The following is a 20,885-nucleotide window of genomic DNA, read 5'->3' as shown; positions in this document are numbered from 1 at the left end:
GGCAGAAAGTGAAGAGGAACTAAAAAGCCTCTTGATGAAAGTGAAAGAGGAGAGTGAAAAAGTTGACTTAAAGCTCAGCATTCAGAAAACGAAGATCATGGTATCTGGTCCCATCACTTCATGTGAAATAGATGGGGAAACAGTGGAAACAGTGTCAGACTTTATTTCTCTGGGCTCCAAAATCACTGCAGATGGTGATTGCAGCCATGAAATTAAAAGACGCTTACTCCTTGGAAGAAAACTTATAACCAACCTAGATAGCATATTCAAAAGCAGAGACATTGCTTTGCCGACTAAGGTCCATCTAGTCAAGGCTATGGTTTTTTCAGTAGTCATGTATGGATGTGAGAGTTGGACTGTGAAGAAAGCTGAGCACCAAATAATTGATGCTTTTGAACTGTGGTGTTGGAGAAGACTCTTGAGAGTCCCTTGGACTGCAAAGAGATCCAGGCTGTCCTAAAGGAGATTGGTCCTGGGTGTTCTTTGGAAGGAATGATGCTAAAGCTGAAACTCCGGTACTTTGGCCACCTGATACCAAGATTTGACTCATTGGAAAAAACTCTGATGCTGGGAGGGATTGGGGGCAGGAGGAGAAAGGTACGACAGAGGATGAGATGGCTGGATGACATCATCAACTCGATGAAAGTGAGTTTGTATGAACTCCAGGAGTTGGCGATGGACAGGGAGGCCTGGTGTGCTGCGATTCATGGGGTCACAAAGAGTCGGACACGACTGAGCGACTGAACTGAACTGAACTGAATGACATTTAGGTCATTTCCACAAGTTGGTTATTATGAATAATGCAACAATGAACACAGAATTCAGATATCTCTTTGAGATAATGATTTTGTTTCCTTTGGAGATACACCTAGAAGAATGATTGCTGAATCCTATGGTAGTTCTATTTTTAATTTCCTGAGGTTGCTCCACTATTTTCCGTAGTGGCTGAAACAGTTTCCATTTCCAGTGTCCCAGTGTTTTCTTTTCTCCAAATCTTCAGCAGCATTTGTTGTCTCTTGTCTTTTTGATAATAGACACCCTGAGAAGTATGAGGTGATATCTCATTGTGGTATTGATTTATGTTTCCCTGATGAATAATGATCAGGGAGTACTGAGTATGTTTTCATGTACCTGTCAGTCATTTGCATACCTCTTTGACAAAATGTGATATCAGGTTCTTTATCCATTTTTTAGCTAGGTTACTTGGCTTTTTGCTACAAATTTATATGCATTCTTTCTATGTTTTAGATATTAACCTCATATTGGATGTGTGGTTTGCAAATATTTTCTCCCATTCCATTGGTTGCCTTTTCCTTTTGCTAATGGGTTTTGTTGCTGAAAAGAAGCTTTTCAGTTTGATGTAGTCTTACTTGTTTATTTTTGTTGTTGTTGTTATTTTATTCCTTTTGCTTTGGTGTCAAGTCCATGTTTTCTTCTAGGAGTTTTATGATTTCAGGTACTATATTTAATTATTTAATCCTTTTTGAGTTGACTTTTCTGTATCATGTAAGATAGAATCCAATTTTATTCTTTTACATTTGGTTAACCAGTTTTCACAGTGCCATTTATCAAAGAGATTCAGTTCAGTTCAGTTCATTCGCTCAGTTGTATCTGACTCTTTGCGACTCCATAAATCGCAGCACGCCAGGCCTCCCTGTCCATCACCAACTCCTGGAGTTCACTCAGACTCATGTCCATCGAGTCGGTGATGGCATCCAGTCATCTCATCCTCTGTCATCCCCTTCTCCTCCTGCCCCCAATCCCTCCCAGCATCAAAGTCTTTTCCAATGAGTCAACTCTTTGCATGAGGTGGCCACAGTCCTAGAGTTTCAGCTTTAGCATCATTCCCTCCAAAGAACACTCAGAGCTGATCTCCTTCAGAATGGACTGGTTGGATCTCTTTGCAGTCCAAGGGACTCTCAAGAGTCTTCTCCAACACCACAGTTCAAAAGCATCAATTCTTCGGTACTCAGCTTTCTTCACAGTCCAACTGTCGCATTGATACATGACCACTGAAAAAACCATAACTGTGACTAGATGGACCTTTGTTGGCAAAGTAGTGTCTCTGCTTTTGAATATGCTATCTAGGTTGGTTATAAGTTTTCTTCCAAGGAGTAAGCGTCTTTTAATTTCATGGCTGCAGTCACCATCTGCAGTGATTTTGGAGCCCAGAGAAATAAAGTCTGACACTGTTTCCACTGTTTCCCCATCTATTTCTCATGAAGTGATGGGACCAGATGCCATGATCTTCATTTTCTGAATGTTGAGCTTTAAGTCAACTTTTTCACTCTCCTCTTTCACTTTCATCAAGAGGCTTTTTAGTTCCTCTTCACTTTCTGCCATAAGGATGGTGTCATCTGCATATCTGAGGTTATTGATATAACCTCCTGGCAATCTTGATTCCAGCTTATGCTTCTTCCAGCCCAGCCTTTCTCTTGATGTACTCTGCATAGAAGTTAAATAAGCAGGGTGACAATATACAGATTACCCTTTCCTTATTATATATTATTGGCTCCTTTGTTGAAAATTAACTGACCATATATGGCTTAGAAGTGATACATGAAAGCTAACTTTATTTAAAAAATTAAAATAGCACAAGTCAATCTAAAGACTGGCTTTGATTGCCTTCTGCTGTACCTGCCCCAGCCCACAGAATATCCCTAGCTAAAATTGCTTCTCTATTTCTATAGTAATTATAGTTAGTGCCTGAATTGTTTCATGCAAACTGGTTTCTACTATTTAAAAGTAAACCTATGAACATAAAACTCTATCACTTTCTAAAAATTGTAACTGCCTTATCATACCACAGCATTATTTCCTCCATATAGCACACTATAATTTTATGTAAGTTGGTTATAATTGTAAATTGTCTTAATTTTGAACCAAACTATGTTGCTTATTTTATTTCCTCCTCAGAGTTGATTTTATAGTCTATTATTAACCAGTGTTAGAAATATTCAAGATGTATTTCATTACTATCATAACCCAGACCATATACTAAGTATTCTTTTTTCAGTATTTGTGAGTTCATTTTAAATGTGATCCTGCTAATAAATATATTGTTTCTAACTTATTCATTTGAGAAGCTACAAGATTTCTCCAAGAAAAATATAGTCTGTGACATCTATGCCATTTAAGGGACAATATTTGACTATGCTAACATCTCTTCTCCATATTTTCATGAGTCAGTAACAGCATATTATATATACAAATGTTATAAAAATGATGTACTGCTGCAAGGCTTCAGCTAAGCTTTGTTGTCTCCATTGTATGCCTTCAGCATTCTGACATAGGCAGAAAGCTCTATCAAGCTTGTTGTCCTGAACACAGCTCTCAACCTCCCAAATGATAAATTGCTGTTTCTAAAAGTTTATCTTTTAGGTACAAAAATTTTCATGAAGAGATTAATCCTTGTCTCATTAATATTTCAGCATCAATTTTTTTAATCAGATGAGCTAACAAAACTTTTATGAATATGAGTTCTTAATAAGAACAAAAAGTGCTAAAGAGAAATAAAAATGAGAGATTCAAAAGTCCACTGTAAAGTCAATGAATCTTTCTATCTTTATCTTTGATTCTTTTTTTTTTTTTCCTTCTCCTCTATTTTTGTTATAGACACTTAGAAATTTTCTATAATCAGGAACATATGAAAACCTATCTCAAAGGTAGGTGGTGTGTTTCATTTCTAATATGTTTCATTTCATTTCTTTATTTTATTTCTTTAATCTTTTTACTTTACAATATTGTATTGGTTTTGCCATACATCAACATAGATCTGCCACGGGTGTACACATGTTCCCAATCCTGAACACCCCTCCCACCTCCCTCCTCATACTATCTCTCTGGGGCATTCCAGTGCAACAGCCCCAAGCATCCTGTATCCTGTATCAAACCTAGACTGGCATAGAAACAAATTCATGTTTTAAGGCCCTACAATCAGAGAGCTAACTTTTACAGAGTCTAGTGTACATCTGGGCAAATGCCCGGATCATGGTTTTTTTAACGTCCCCTAAGTATGTACATGACTGTGAAGAAGGCTGAGCGCCAAAGGATTGATGCTTTTGAACTGTGGTGTTGGAGAAGACTCTTGAGAGTCCCTTGGACTACAAGGAGATCCAACCAGTCCATTCTGAAGGAGATCAGCGCTGGGATTTCTTTGGAAGGAATGATGCTGAAGCTGAAACTCCAGTACTTTGGCCACCTCATGCGAAGAGTTGACTTACTAGAAAAGACTCTGATGCTGGGAGGGATTGGGGGCAGGAGGAGAAGGGGACGACCGAGGATGAGATGGCTGAATGGCATCACTGACTCAATGGACATGAGTCTGAGTGAACTCTGGGAGTTGGTGATGGACAGGGAGGCCTGGCGTGCTGCAATTCATGGGGTCGCAAAGAGTCGGACACGACTGAGTGACTGAACTCAACTGAACTGAACTGAATAACATTTCAATAAAGGCCAAGATACTGTGATAATGATCTTTTTTTTTTTTTTAACCTCAAAGCCTAGAGATGATCAGTCTTACTTTCCACTTTAACAAACCTAATTTAGACCACTTTGAGAGTGGACCACCTAGAGATCTGCTAACTCAACATTGTGAATTTACTATACAGTCCTACTCCAGGCAAAATAGAATCAGTTATATTACCTTTTTCCAAGACAACAAGATTGCAGGTAATTTTATTTTAGCCATTTTATCTCAAAGAATAGTAAATATTCTTAGTTTCCTAGTAAGCATTAATGCGTATTTTATAGACATAATTCTATTCACTTTATTTCCCAAATGATTTTGGTGTTTGTTTTTCACTTGCAGTTTCATATGCCATGTTTTGTTTAGATTCAAAGGAACGCCAGATTCTGGACACTTAAGTTTCAGGCAACATAATAATGGATATGATTTAATAAGTGCAAAACCTTTTAGGAATGCAGGTTTCAGCTTCTTAAGCAGGATTATTTTTTCTGAAGCATTAAGATATTGTAAGAACAGATAATTTTTTTAAATAGCTTAAAAATCTGTACAATTCAATAGGCCTTAACTAAGTTAGTATTAAAATACATTAATTCCTGAGATTGTACTAATTATACTAAATCCAGTCCTGGGTTAGATTTTGAAAGTGAAAGTCACTCAACCATGTCTGACTCCTTACAACCCCATGGACTATAGAGTCCATGGAATTCTCCAGGCCAGAATACTGGAGTGGGTAGCCATTCCCTTCTTCAAGAGATCTTCCCAACCCAGGGATCGAACCCAGGTCTCCCACATTGCAGGAGTATTCTTTACCAGCTGAGTCACCACATGAGGTGGGAAAATAATACCTATACATATGAAAACATTTTTAACAATGCAAAGTACTCTACTACAAGGTATATCTTAAGATCTGAATTAGTGTTCCAAGTGAAATGTGGTACAGAGTTCAGGAACAGAACCTCAGGATGTATATCTAAGAATATGAGCATGAACTTTGGCAAGAGGTGACACTGATCTGGGTCCTCAGTCATGGATAGGTTTGTTGTTCTGCTGTTATTATTGTTGTTTTTTCATAGATTTAATTTTTTAGAGATGCTTTAGCTTCACAGCAAAATTGTGCATATAGGTCTTACACAGTCTATCCCAATAGCAATATCTTCTACCAAAGTGATGCATTTGTCAAAATGAACATATACGGAAACATCATGATCACCTAAATTCCATAGTTTGCATTAGGTTTACTCTTGATGCTGTACAACCTATGAATTCTGAAAAATGAATAACGACATGTATTTACTATTGTGTATCAACCAAAATAGTTTCTCTGGCCTAAGAATTGTCTGTGCTCCACTCATTCCTCTCTTCCATTTAGCCTCTGCTAAAAACTGATCATGTTATTCTCTCCATAGGTTTGCCTTTTTCAGAATGCTGTATTGTTGGAATCATAAAATATGTAGATTTTTCATATTGGCTTCTTTCACTTAGTAATAAGAATTTAATATTCTTTCATGTCATTTCATGGTTTGATGACTTCTTTTTAACCTTGAATATTCTTAGTTACTCCACTCCATTCATCTTGGTTACTTTCACATTCTGGCAGCTATGAATAAAATTGCTATAAATAACCATACCTGGAGAAGAGATAGGCTACCCACTCAAGTAATCTTCGTCTTTCCTGGTGGCTCAGATGGTAAAGAATCCACTTACACTGTGGGAGACATAGTGTGATCCCTGAGTTAGGAAGATCTGTTGGAGGAGGGCATGACACCCACTCCAGCATTCTTGCCTGGAGACTCCCCAAGGACAGAGGAGCCTGGCAGGCTATAGTTCATGGGATCATAAAGAGTCAGACACAACTGAGCTACTAAGCACAGCACAGCACAAGCATTCATACACAGTGTTTTGTGGATGAAGATGCTGGATAAGGTTTATATGGTCCATGTAAATAAGATATAAGAAAATATTTGAATGAATTGAGTAATTTATTTGGAGATTATAATAATCCTTCTTTGCATGTTTTTTAAAATAAAGATAGAGGACTATATAACAATTCTGTAAGCATGTGAGTATCTTGGGAAGTTTGATAAATATTCATATGACTATTTTTAATGTATAAGTAAAATATTCAATTTAAGGTTGAGGCTGAATGCAGTATTAAAGAAACGCAAGGAAAAGGGACAGCCAGTTCTGGGTCTCTACTTTGTATTTTAATCTGCTCACAGACTTGGAGTGAAAGTCATTCAGTTGTGTCCGACTCTTTGTGATCCCATGAACTGTAGCCTGCCAGGCTCCTCTGTCCATGGAATTTTCCATGTTAAAATATTTGAGTAAGTAGTTGTTCTCATCTCCAGGGGATCTTCCCAACCCAGGGATCGAACCCAGGTCTCCTGCATTGCAGGCAGATTCTTTACCATCTGAACCACCAGAGAAGCCCATAGACTTTGGATTTCACCAAGTACAAACTCTGTAGTTATTCAGATCTTTCTCTCTTGAAGCCATTGAATGATGATCTATTTTTAATTGAGTAAGTCTGTTGAAGGGCTCAAATTTTCTCCTATCCCAAAAGGCTTCTCAAAACTTTTTTCCAGGTTCAAACTGAACATAAGTTCTGGTTAACATGAGTATCTTCATTTTGTCTATTTCTGGTGATTTTAAATATCATCATATAAATATACCTCTGTAGCTGTTGTATTACTTAATACTTTAATATATCTGTGTTTATGTAAACTTAATAGGGAAGATATACAGTGATTTATCTTTATTATTTTTAACTTGATGTTTATATATATTTTAATTTGATATTTATATATTTATATATCCAATTTGGCAATGTAACTAAGAGAATATTGGACCATATAAAGTGAGTTTAAAATACCAAACTAGATTAATGACCTTGGCTATTATATAGCAAATATCCCAAAAGACAAATATTCTGGACGTTTCTGTTGGCTCTTAAGAAGTTTTCCTTCCCTCTCTCCCTCTCTTCCTTTATGTTTGAAGAATTGCAAAAGCGAAGTTTCTTTCCAAATACTGTTCAAGCTGTCTAGGAAAGAGTACTAAACAGAACTTACTTAGAACAAGATAAAAATAAAATTTAACTCATTCTTGTTGATTATATTTTTATTCATTTTTGCTACTGATACCTTTGATGAAAATTTCTGTTTGGATGTTATTTCTAACAGAATGACATTATGGAATAGCCCAAATAAAGAGTAGCCGTGTTTACTTCACTTTTGTTGTGTTGCACACAAGATGGTAGAGTAGAAGGATATGAACTCATTTTCTCAATCAAGAACTCCAAAATTACAACTCAGTGCTGAACAACCATTGAAAGGAGAATGTTGGGTCTTACCAAAAAGAAACCCCACTTACAAGGGCAAAGGAGAACCCCCAGAAAGATGGTAGGAGGGGAGACAGATGCTTAGAATTAAACCCCATACCCGCCAGAAATGCTTGGGTGGCTCAAACAAAATCTTGTTTGCACCAGAAACGAGAGACCCCACAGAGACAAAGCCAGACCTTCCTTTGAGTGTTTGAGTGTCTCCTGCGGAGGTATGGGTCAGCAGTGGCCTGTAGCAGGGGCAGGGGCTCTGGGTGCAGCAGACATGTTTCACACAGCCTGTGGCATAAGCCCTCTTGGAGGAGGTTGCCATTAACCCCACCATAGAGTCACCGAACAGATTGCCAACAAAGTACAGAACAATTATAACAAATAAATTCTCACACTGTTAAGAAAGCTCTAGGACCCACATAGATTTCCCAACCTAGGGATCTGGCGAAGAGACTGAAAACTTCAAGGGAATTTGCCTTTAGAGGCCAGTAGGATTTGATTACAGAACTTACATAGAACTAGGGAGACAAACTTTTGGAGGGCACAAACAAAATCTTGTGCACACCAGGACCCAAGGAAGGAGCAGTGACCCTACAAGAGACTGACCCAGACTTGCCTGTGAGTGTCCAGGAGTCTATGGCAGAGATGTTGGTCTGCAGCAACCTCCTTCAGGGTCAGGGGCACTGAGTACAGAAGTACATGCACAAGATGTTTTGAAGGATGTCATCATTATCTTCATTACCTCCACCATAGTTTGGTTTCAGGTTAAACAGCAGAGAGGGCCACAACCCTGCTCATCAGCAAAAAATCAGATTAAAGTTTTACAGAGCATGACCCTGTCCATCAGAGCAAGACCCAGTTTGCCCCATAGTCAGTTCCTCATATCTGGAAGCTTCAATTGGCATCTTATCCTTCCTTCAGAGGGCTGACAGAATGAAAACACAATCACAGAAAACCAATCAAACTGATTACATGGATCACAGCCTTGTCTAACTCAATAAAATTATGAGCCAACCATGTAGGGACACCCAAGACAAACGGGTCATGGAGGAGAGTTCTGATAAAACGTGGCCCACTGGGGGAGGAAATGGCAAAACCATTTCAGTATTCTTGTCTTGAAAACCCATGAACAGTATGAAAAGGCAAAAAGATATGGCACTGAAAGGTGAATACCCCAGGTCGGTAGGTGCCCAATATGCTACTGGAGAAGAGTTGAGAAATAACTCAAAAAAGAATGAAGAGATGGAGCCAAAGGAAAAACAATGCCCAGTTGTGGATGTGGCTGATAATGAAAGTAAAGTCTAAAACTGTAAAGAACAGTATTGCATAGGAACCTAGAATGTTAGGTCCATGAATCAAGGTAAATCAGACATTGTCAAACAGGAGAGGCAGGAGAGAATATCAACATTTTGGGAATCTGTGAACTAAAATGGTCTGGAATAGGAGAATTTATTTCAGATGACCAATATATCTACTACTGTGGACAAGAATCCCTTAGAAGAAATGGAGTAGCCAAGAGTCTGAAATGCAGTACTTGGACACAATCTCAAAAACAACAGAATGATCTCTGTTTTCAAGGCAAATCATTCAATATCACAGTAATCCAAGTCTATCCCCAACCAGTAATGCTGAAGAAGCTGAATTTGAATGGTTCTATGAAGTCCTACAAGACCTTCTAGAACTAACACCCCCAAATATGTCCTTTCATCATATAGGACTAAAATGCAAAAGTAGGAAGTAAAGAGATAAGTGGAATAACAGGAAAGTTTGGCCTTGGAGTACAAAATGAAGCAGGACAAATGCTAACAGAGTTTTGAAAATAGAAGGCACTAGTCATAGCAAACACCCTCTTCCAGAAACACAAGAGAAGATGCTAACAAGGACACCACCAGATTTTCAATACTGAAATCAGATTGATTATATTCTTCTAAGCCAAAGATGGGGAAGCTTATCAGCAAACACAAGAAGGGGACCTGACTGTTGTTCAGATTATCAACTCTTCATTGCAAAATTCAGACTTAAATTGAAGAAATTAGGGAACACCACTAGACCATTCAGTTATGACTTAAATAAAATTCCTTACGATATTACAGTGTAAATGACAAATAGCTTCAAGCGATTAGATCTGATAGAGTGCATGAAGAACAATGAATGAAGGTTTGTAACATTGTACAGGAGGCAGTAATCAAGACCATCACCAAGAAAAATAAATGAAAAAGGAAAAAAGTTTGTCTGAGGAGGCTTTTCAAATGGCTGAGAAAAGAAGAGAAGCTAAAGGCAAAGAAGAAAAGGAAAGATATATCCATCTGAATGCAGAGATCCAATGAACAGCAAAGAGAGATAAGAAAGCCTTCCTCAGTGATCAATGCAAAGAAATACAGGGGGAAAAGAAGAAGAAGAAGAAGAAGAATGGGAAAGACTAGAGATCTCTTCAAGAAAATTAGAGATACCAAGGGAACATTTCATGCAATGAAGGGCAGAATAAAGGTGAGAAATGGTATGGGCCAGACAGAAGCAGAAGATATTAAGAAGAGGTAGTAGCAATACACAGAAGAACTATACAAAAAGATCTTCATGACCCATATAGCCATGATGGCTGGTCACTTACCTGAAGCCAGACATACTGGAATGTGAAGTCAAGTGGGCCTTAGGAAGCATTGTGATGAAATGCTTCATCACAATGAAGAGGTGATGGAATTCCAGTTAAATTATTTCATATCCTAAAAGATGATGCTGTGAAAGTGCTTCACTCAATATGCCAGCAAATTTGGAAAATTCAGCAGTGGCCACAGGACTGGAAAAGGTCAGTTTTCATTCCAATCCCAAAGAAAGGCAATGCCAAAGAATGTTCAAGCTACCATACAATTGCACTCATCTCACACATTAGCCAAGTAATGCTCAAAATTCTCCAAGACAAGCTTCAACAGTATATGAGCCATGAACTTCTAGATGTTCAAATTGGGTTTAGAAAAGGCATAGGAACCACAGATCAAATTACCAACATCCGTTGGATCGTTGAAAAAGCAAGAGAGTTCAGGGAAAAAAATCTTCTTTTCCTTTATGAACTATGTCAAAGATTTTGACTCTGTGGATCACAAAAACTGTGGAAAATTCTTGAAAAGATGGGAATACCAGACCATCTGACCTGCATCCTGAGAAATTTGTATGCAGGTCAAGAAGCAACAGTTAGAACTGGACATGGAGCAACAGACTTTTTCCAAATTGGGGAAGGATTACATCAAAGCTGTATATTGACACCCTGCTTATCTAAATTATACGCAGAGTACATCAATGAAATGTCAGGCTGGATGAAGCACAAGCTGGAATCAAAATTGTTGGGAGAAATATCAATAACCTCAGATACACAGATGACATGACCCTTGTGGCAGAAATGAAGAACTAAAGAGCCTCTTGATGAAAGTGAAAGAGGAGAGTGAAAAAGTTGGCTTAAAACTCAGCATTCAGAAAGCTAAAGATCATGGCATTCGAACCCATTGCTTCATGGTAAATAGATGGGGAAACAACCGAAACTTTATTTCTATGAAATAATAAAGTGAGAGACTTTATTTTGGGGACTCCAGAATCACTGCAGATAGTGAGCACAGTAGTGAAATTAAGACACTTGCTACTTGGAAGAAAAGTTAGAACCAACCTAGACAGCATATTAAAAAGCAGAGACATTACTTTGAAGACAAAGGTCCGTCTAGTCAAAGTTATGGTTTCTCCAGTAGACAGGTATGGATGTGAGTTGAACTATAAAGAAAGCTGAGTGCTGAAGAATTGATGCTTTTGAACTGTGGTGTTGGAGAAGACTCTTGAGAGTCCCTTGGACTGCAAGATCAAACCAGTCAATCCGAATGATAGTCAGTCTTGAATATTCATTGGAAGGACTGATCTGAAACTGAAACTCCAATACTCTGGCCTTAATCAAATCCACTATGAATGTACAATGGAAATGACAAAATGATTCAAGGGATTAGATCTGATAGAGTATTTGAAGAACTATGGACAGATGTTCATGACACTGTACAAGAGTCAGTTATCAAGATCATCTCCAAAATAAGAAATGCAAAAATGTAAAATGATTGTCTGAGGAGTCCTTACAAATAACTGAGGAAATAACTGTTGTGAAGAACTGACTCATTGGAAAAGACCCTGATTCTTGGAGAGACTGAGGGCAGGAGGAGAAGGGGACAACAGAGGATGAGATGGTGGATGGCATCATGGACTCGATGCACATGAGTTTGAACAAGCTGTCATAGTTGGTGATAGTTTGAGCAAACTCCCGTAGTTGGTGATAGACAGGGAAGCCTGGTGTACTGCAGTGCTTCAGGTCGCAAAGAGTCAGACATGACTGAGTAAATGAACTGATTTTTACTTCCCCATAAAGAACATAGCCACTTAGAGTTGAAAAGCAGATGTAGAATAAAACCTCCTAAAGCTCTCATGTTTAAGCTGAAACCACACAAGTCAAATCATTTTACTGAGATCATCCTAATGGTAGACAGAAATGGTGACAAAATCACATAGTTTCTTGCATTATTGCATAATGCATACCTCGTAATGTCTAAACATTTTGTATATGTAATGGCAGTTAAAATAAATCACTCAAAATAATGTCATAATTTGGATGAGGCGCTGGAGTTTTCATCCATTTTTGTGTATTTCCTTTGTAGAAAATAAAGCAAAAATGAATTTATAGCTCAAGGGTATATTTGGTTAAATGATTCTTATCCCTACTTGGGGGTACACAAAATAATGGAGTATAAATAGCAACACAACCCAAAGTTTTTTCTGCATACCTCTGTCCCATTGCTGTCAACACACATGCCTGGTTATGTTACATAAAATGGGATGTGTGTTTATCTTTTGTGATTATAGATATAAATGTTTGATAGCAGTATACATTTTTAAAAAGAAGCTTGTCAATAATATGTTCATCACAAAATAGCTTTCTTTTAGCTTTAAGGCACATTTGTCATTTACCAGCCAATTAAATAAGAAACAGATCACAGATTTTTCAGTTGGGATATTGTAAAACCATCACCTTTGTTTTGGTCACAAGCCCTCTTGATTAATATATTCAAGATCATAGCTCTCCCATTATAACTATAATATTAAGAAATCAAAAATCCATGACTTTGTATAGTTAATGGTGTGTCTACTTAATTTCCTTGCAAAATGTAATTTATTTTATTTTTAAAACTTTTCATTTTATATTGGAGTATAAAATAAAATTATATTTTACATAATTTCAGAACAATTAACAATGTTCTGATAGTTTCAGGTGGAGTGCAAAAGAACTAAGCCATACATTTATGTGAATTCATTCTCCCCAAACTCCCTTCCCATCCAGGCTGCCCTATAGCTTTGAGAGAGTGCCCTATAGGACCTTGTGGTTTGTCCATTTTAAATATAATAGTGTGTACATGTCAATCCCAAATTCCCTAACTATTCCTTTCCCTAGTCCTTCCTCCGAGCAACCATAATAACCTCATCCTCTATGTCTGTGAGTGAAAGAAAATAGTTTAAGTAAACCGCATGATGCTATAGTTATTATGCTATAAACAATATAATACATCTATGGTGGAGTGAAGTGAAATCAGGGGTCTTGTCTAATTGTTCACTCATGTATGGCTAAAATATCTAGATCAGAGAATGGCACGTAACAGCATGGTAAGCCCTTAAGAAATATTCATTGATGAAAAGTAGAATATGAAAAATATTATAGGACTTGTTTAAAACAGTAGAAATATGCAAAATAAAGCTGAAATTATAAACAGGGCCATAAAAATAAAAATAAGTTTTGCAATACCAAAATACAAACACAGATGTCCCCTTATCTTTGACAAAGGAGGCAAAAATACACAATGGAGAACAGACAGTGCCTTTAACAAGTGGTGCTAGGAAAGCTGGTCAACAATGTGTAAAAGAATGAAACTAGAATGCCTCCTAACACCACGCTGCTGCTGCTGCTAAGACACTTCAGTCGTGTCTGACTCTGTTCGACTCCATAGACAGCAACCCACCAGGCTCCCCCGTCCCTGGGATTCTCCAGGCAAGATACACAAAAATAAACTTAAAATGGATTAAAGACCTAAATATAGGACCAGAAACTATAAAACTCTTAGAGGAAAACATATGCAGAACCCTCTCATATAAATCACAGCAAGATCTTCTATTAACCGTCTCCTAGAGGTAATAAAACAAAAATAGGTAATAAAACAAATATAAACAAATGGAACCTAATTAAACTTAAAAGTTTTTGCACAATGAAGGAAACTATAAGCAAGGGGAAAAAACAACCCTCAGAATGGGAGAAATTAATATCAAATGAAACAAGTAACAAAGAATTAATCCCCAAAATATACAAGCAGCTCATGCAGCTCAACACCAGAAAAACAAACAGCTCAATCAAAAAGTAGGCAAAGACCTAAATAGACATTTCTCCAGAGACAGATGACTAATAAACACATGAAAAAATGCTCACCATTGCTCATTATTAAAGAAACACAAATCAAAACTGCAATGAAGTATCGTTTCATGTTGGTCAGAATCACCGTCATCAAAAAACCTACAAACAACAAATGCTGGTGAGGATGTGGAGAAAAGGGAACACTGTTACACTGTTGGTGGGAATGCAAACTGATATAACCATTATGGAGAATAGTATGGAGATTCCTTTTTAAAAAAATAACAGGAATAAAGCTACCATGCAACCCAGCCATCCCACTAGCAGGCATATACCCTGAGGTGAGCAGAGCTGTAAAAAACATGCAACCCAATGTTCACTGCAGCATTATTTATAATATTTAGGACATGGAAGCAACCTAGATGTCCATCAACAGATGATTAGATAGGGAAGTTGAGGTACATATACAATGGAATAATAGCTATAAAAAAGAACACATTTGAGTCAGTTCTAATGAGGTGAATGGGCATAGAGCCTGTTATATAGAGTGAAGTAAGTCAGAAAGAGAAAGACAAGCATCTTCTATGTAATCTATGTAATCTCGGTTATTCTAATGAGAAATGTATTAGTCCCCTCAATTCTCTGAAACCTAATTTTTATACCGCAAGTCAGAGTATTCAATTAGTGAATGGTCTGAGAAGACTTTCCCAAAATTCTAAAGTTTTTGACTCTAATATGTTTCAGCAACTAATTTAATTGACTTTTTGTGGGTGTTTGTGATTTGATATTGTTATCTGTTGATGCTTTGGAAGCTATCATTGCTTAAAGAGAGTCCACTGCCAAGCCATCTCCTTCTCAAGCTCCATGCTGATAATGACATTGTGTGTGCATGCTAAGCCACTTCTGTTGCGTCTTACTCTTTGCAAGCCTTTGGACTGTAGCCCACCAAACTCCTCTGTCCAGCAGGATGGCATTGAATAAATGTTTTGCCTGCATAACACATCCATTAGTGATTCCAAATATTCAAAAGTTTAAAACTGTTAGTGACAACAAAATACCCTTCAGTAGCACATTATAATATGAAATGAGGTTGCTATTTCTACATAATATTCTCTCCTGTAAGCTTAACTTCAATTATATAGAGTAAGTATATTATCCTCTTTCTTCTCTCTAGTTTTGTCTCTCCTTTTTTTTTTTTTTTTAAACAGAGAAGGCAACTGTGGCTTACAAACAACCAAAATTTGAAACACAGGACTATATTCACTGTTACTTGATTCAAATGACAAAAACACCATGTTAAAGATACAACAAGAAGGAAAGAAAGCAGGGGAAGAATGAGAAAGAGCAAGAATGGAAGGAAGTGCAGAAAAGAGGTGGCAGAGGATATGGTAGGGAGAGCTGAGAGATAAAAAGGCAATATACAGATGTAATACGTTTCAGGCCATGGCCTTCATGACACCAGCCACAGTGACATGTTGACTATTCTGGTTCTAGCTTTTTCTTCCTAAGTAGATCCTAAGTATGAGGATACTGTTAAACCACATGCTGCATGTACATGATCATTTCAATTTTAGAGGAATAGAATCTTAGCTATGTGGTGTGAGTCTCAGTGCCCCGGGTAGTCTTGAGTGAGCCTTCTCTCTATTCCTTGCAAATTGTCTTCACATTGGTTCTACTTCTATCCTCCCAGTTATGAACTGGTGTGCAAAATTATCAGAAATACAGCTTAACATTTTTTGCCCCTAAAAAAGTTCATATTCTCCAGTAAAGGATGTTTTCTTCAATTGATTTTGTGATTTGTATTGCACACTGGGAAGTTAAACAATGGTTTCACAGAGGTGAGGCCCAGAAAACATAAGATAGATTCTTAATCCTATATGTCCATGAAAAGTATCTAATCAGCTATTACTTTTTCTGTTAAAGTCTAATCTTTTCAACCCTCGAGGTTTCAGAAATGCAAAAAAGAATAATTCTCCTTCTATTGTAAAGATTATACTTCAGTCACATACAAATAGTTGTGTTTATGTAAAACAGGTTGACTAAAAGAGGGATCTCATCAAATATGCTAATATAAATATGAAAGAAAGAAGAAAACCTCTTTTATATAGACTTCAATTAAAATACAATATTAAAAAGGCTGCAGCAGAAGTTTATTAAAAATTTAGTAACCTGTGGTAAACATTAAGAAGCTATTACTCAAATTCTATTTAAAAGAAATTAAAATGTATAAGAAATACCATTACATATCACAAGCTAATTTTCGAACAAAAGCTTAGCAGCTGACAGATTGTTTAATGTTCTCCAAGCTTTTAGTTTCATACTCAATAATTCAGAGGCAGCAGCAGGCTTATGTTGATTCATAATTTGCTTCCATTCCATCTCTTCATGGAATGATGCTGTGATGGAGAATCAGGCTTCATTTCCCATTTTCTATGTAAAGTTATGTTCTCCAAGTTAAATTTAGTGATTATCAGCCAGAAAGTGACACCGTGTTCTCTCAGGTCCCACAGGTCACTCACTATTGCTTTCTCTGTTTCCACTTCAGGGTACTTTGCACTGTTCCATGTAGCATCTTCCTGTTTCAAAGCCATTGCCAAGGACAGAGAAAGTAAGTTTATTTCATTACCTTAGAAAATGTGTTCCCCTCCCTTCTGTAGAGAAATTACTTTTAAGCATACAGTGTTCCTGTCTTTTAATTTCACTTTTGAGTAATAATTATGCTAATAGTTTCCATTATCTATTTTTGTCATCTTCAATATTCCTGTGTTCAGCAGAAGAAAAATGTTCTTCTGGAGAAGGGGATGGGAAACCACTTTAGCATTCTTGCCTTGGGAACCCCATTAACAGTATAGAAAGAAAAATATATGACACTGAAAGATGAACCCCCAAAGTTGGGAGGTGTCTAATATGTTACTGGAGAAGAGCAGATAAATGGTTCCAAAAATAATGAAGAAGCTGAGTCAAAGCCAAAACAACTCCCAGTTGTGGATGTGTCATGGTGAAAATAAAGACTGATGATGTAAAGAGCGATATTGCATAGGAACCTAGAATGTTAGGTCCATGAATCAAGATGAATTGGAAGTGGTCAAACAGGAGATGGCAAGAGTGATTATTAGCATTTTGTTAACTAAAGTGGACTGGAGTGGGAAAATTTATTTTAGATGATCATTATATTTATTACTGTTGACAAGAATCCCTTAGAAGAAATGGACTAGCCCTTATAGTCAACAAACGTGTCCAAAATACAGTACTTGGGTGCAATCTCAAAAACGACAGAATGATGTCAGTTTATTTGTAAAGCAAACCACTTAACATCACAGTAATCCACAGTAATATTGTCACAACCACAAATGCCAGAGAAAATAACATTGGATAGATCTATAAACACCTGCAAGAATTCCTAGAACTAACACTAAAAAAAAAAAAAAAAAAGGACATCCTTTTCATGATATGGGACTGGAATGTAAACAGATACCAGAAGTAAGTTTGAAATTGGAGTTCAAAATGAAGCAGGACAAAGGCTAACAGACTTTTGCCGAGACATTGCACTGGTCATTACACCCTCTTCCAGCAACACAAGAGATGACTTTACATGTGAACATCACCAGATGGTCTGTACTGAAATGAGATTGATTATATTATTTGCAGCTGAAGATGGAGAAGCCCTTACAGTCAGCAGATCAAGACTGGGAGCTGACTGTGGCTCAGATCATGAACTCCTTATTGCAAAATTAAGACTTAAATTGAAGAAAGTAGGGAAAACCACTAGGCCATTTAGATATAACCTAAATCAAATCCTTTATGGTTATACAGTGAACATGTCAAATGGATTCAAGGGACTGGATCTGACAGAGTGCCTGGAGAACCATGGACGAAGGTTCATAACATTGTACTGGAGACAATGATCAAAACCATCTCCAAGAAAAATAAATTCAAAAAGGCAAAAGTATTTTTGAAGAAAATTAAGTATTTAATGAGTTAAAGAGTTATTTGTGTACTGAAAATCTACTAAATGGCATACTGCAAAACAGCTGAAAGTAAAGTTCCCCAAGATGCAAGGAAAACTTCTATCCTTCATGTTTTCACAAATAAGGTTTCTTTTTTTTAATCATCTCATCAAAACTGTGGTATTTGCCAAATTTAAAGGGAATCATATACATAGAATACAGTGAGCTTACTTTGCTCAAACTTTTCTCGTGTATAGTGTCTTCATTACTGATATTTTCCCATAAAAGCTAGATATTTTAAAGATGAGTCCTTGTTTCAAAGGTTTAGATACTTTTTTTAGAGTGTTGTTTCATAATCACTAAATAACAAAAGCCAATCCTAGGAAAGAATTGTAAAAGATTGGTCATCCTCAGAATATCAACCAGGTAAATCTCAACTGACTCTATCATTAAGAAGAGTTTTGATTATAAATATTGGTTTTGCTTGTAAAATTGAATCAGATAACAAAGGTGAAGCCATCCAAAGAGAAACTATATTTTCTAAATTGAGTAAAGCAGTCAGGCAAATAATTCCTGAATAATTATCATCTAAGAAACCAGAACTGAAAGACTACAATGTGAAGAAAAAGTTAATTTATTCTAAAAATTATGTTAAGACTTTAACCAAAGGAAAAAATGTGCATATAAGTACAATTGGAGTTCGATCTGGGGGAGAACTCCCCACTTAGAGCTTTCAATAGTGTAATAGACTGCAAGGTAACAAAGAGGACAAGCACCTTCACTCAGTGTTCAACCCGAGACTGTCAAAATGTTTTATAATGGGTGATGAAGCTGCTTTGGAAACAGCTTTGTAATTTCTTGAAAGTTTACTTACAGACTTAATATACAATCCAGCAGTTCCACTTCCAGGTATATACCTAAAAGAAATGAAAGCATATAACTACACACAAACTTGTATACGAATGTTCAGAGCAGCTTTATTTATAATAACCAAAAAGTAGGAGCAGTCAAAGTACTCATCAGTTAATGGAAGGATAAACAAATGTGGTATATCCACACAATGAGATATTATTTGATTGTGAAAAGGAATGAATTAGTGGCATATACTACAATGTGGATGATTCTTGAAAACACAATACTGAGTGAAAGAAACCAGACACACAAGACCCTATGTTGTATCATTCCATTTATAAGAAATGCCTGGAATAGGCACACATAGAGACAGGAAGTAGATTATTGGCTGTCAGGGACTGAGGGTGATGGGAAATTTGGGGAATGGCAGTTAAGGAGTACAGTATTCATTCATCTTTGTGGTGGTACAAATTTCCCAAAATGCAGTTTGGTGATGGTTGCACAAAGACAGCCAATAGTACACTTTAAAAGTGAATTATATGGCATATGCCTAATGACATTTTCTGTCTCAGTTGTTGCTAGCAATTATGTTTTCAACACATTTCTATTTATATTCATTTTAAGTAAATAACAAGGGCAAAACCCACTAACATTTCAAATAATTTCAACTATTCTGATACTTCATTTGTAAGTATGTTGGCCATGACAAGTGGACTTGCTAGCTGGCAGGTGGGGCTTGGTGAGGGTATAGCTCAAAATATGTGTACAGATATGCTCCCAAGTTCAACTTGGGGAGGAGAAGGCATGTTTGTGTTTGAGTTAGGTTTGTTCAGAAGCTAGAGGTAAGAAAAATTAATGGCTGCCTAATTACAATATACATTTGACCATGTATGTTTCTTTAGTAAGAGTTTTGATAAGTTTGAAATATACTAGGAAAAAAAATTAGAACCAAATGTTTATAAAGGCCTGAACCACTACTAAAGAATGTAATTTATAAACCACTAGATTAGATCATATTTCACGATTTTCATTCTTTATTATTTCATTTAGTTTAAAGCTACACGTGAATATCTATTTATCTCCATCCAAAAAACCTGATGGATTGTTTTTGATATTTGAAAACTAAGTAGAATAACCATTTGTGTTTGATCATGTGCATGGAAGTGTTTAAAGTTATCTTCAGTGGTAATCCATAGCACAAACTTTTAAAAGAAACACATGCAAATTTATTTAGGCCAATTATCACAGATTAGATTGTGATTAACTTTTTCCAATGTGCTCTGTGAACCTGAATTCTTTCTCAAAAACATAAAACACTGATGTCTATCTGAGGGTATCTGACACAAGCCAGCACAGATTAATCATCCACAGGTATATTTATAGTCTTCTTTTTTATTTATTTTTTAATGGGAGATAAGTGCTTTACAATATTGTGTTAGTTCCTGCCATAGATCAACATGAGTAAGCCATAGGTATATACATACACTCTCCCTCTTGAACCTCCCATCCACCTCCCACCCCATCCTATCCCTCTGGGTGGTCACAGAGCACTGGGTTTGAACTCCCTGCATAATACAGTAAATTTTCACTGCTTATTCATATATTATATATAGGGAAGTATATGTTTCAATGCTACTCTCCCAATTTGTCACACTCTCTCCTTCCACAGCTGTGTGCACACATTTCTGTTATCTATGTTTACATCTCTATAGCTATTATGCTAATAGACCATCCTTCTAGATTTCATAGACATGGACATGCATTAATATATGATATTTGTTTTTCTCTTTCTGACTTACACTATTATTATACTATTACTATACTATACTATTACTATATGCTATTATATACTATTACTTATACTATTACTTATAATAG

This window comes from Oryx dammah, unplaced genomic scaffold, assembly GCF_014754425.2.
Source record: "Oryx dammah isolate SB20612 unplaced genomic scaffold, SCBI_Odam_1.1 HiC_scaffold_22, whole genome shotgun sequence".
In the NCBI taxonomy this organism is placed as follows: Eukaryota; Metazoa; Chordata; class Mammalia; order Artiodactyla; family Bovidae; genus Oryx; species Oryx dammah.
Note: the sequence above shows the minus strand (reverse complement) of the source record.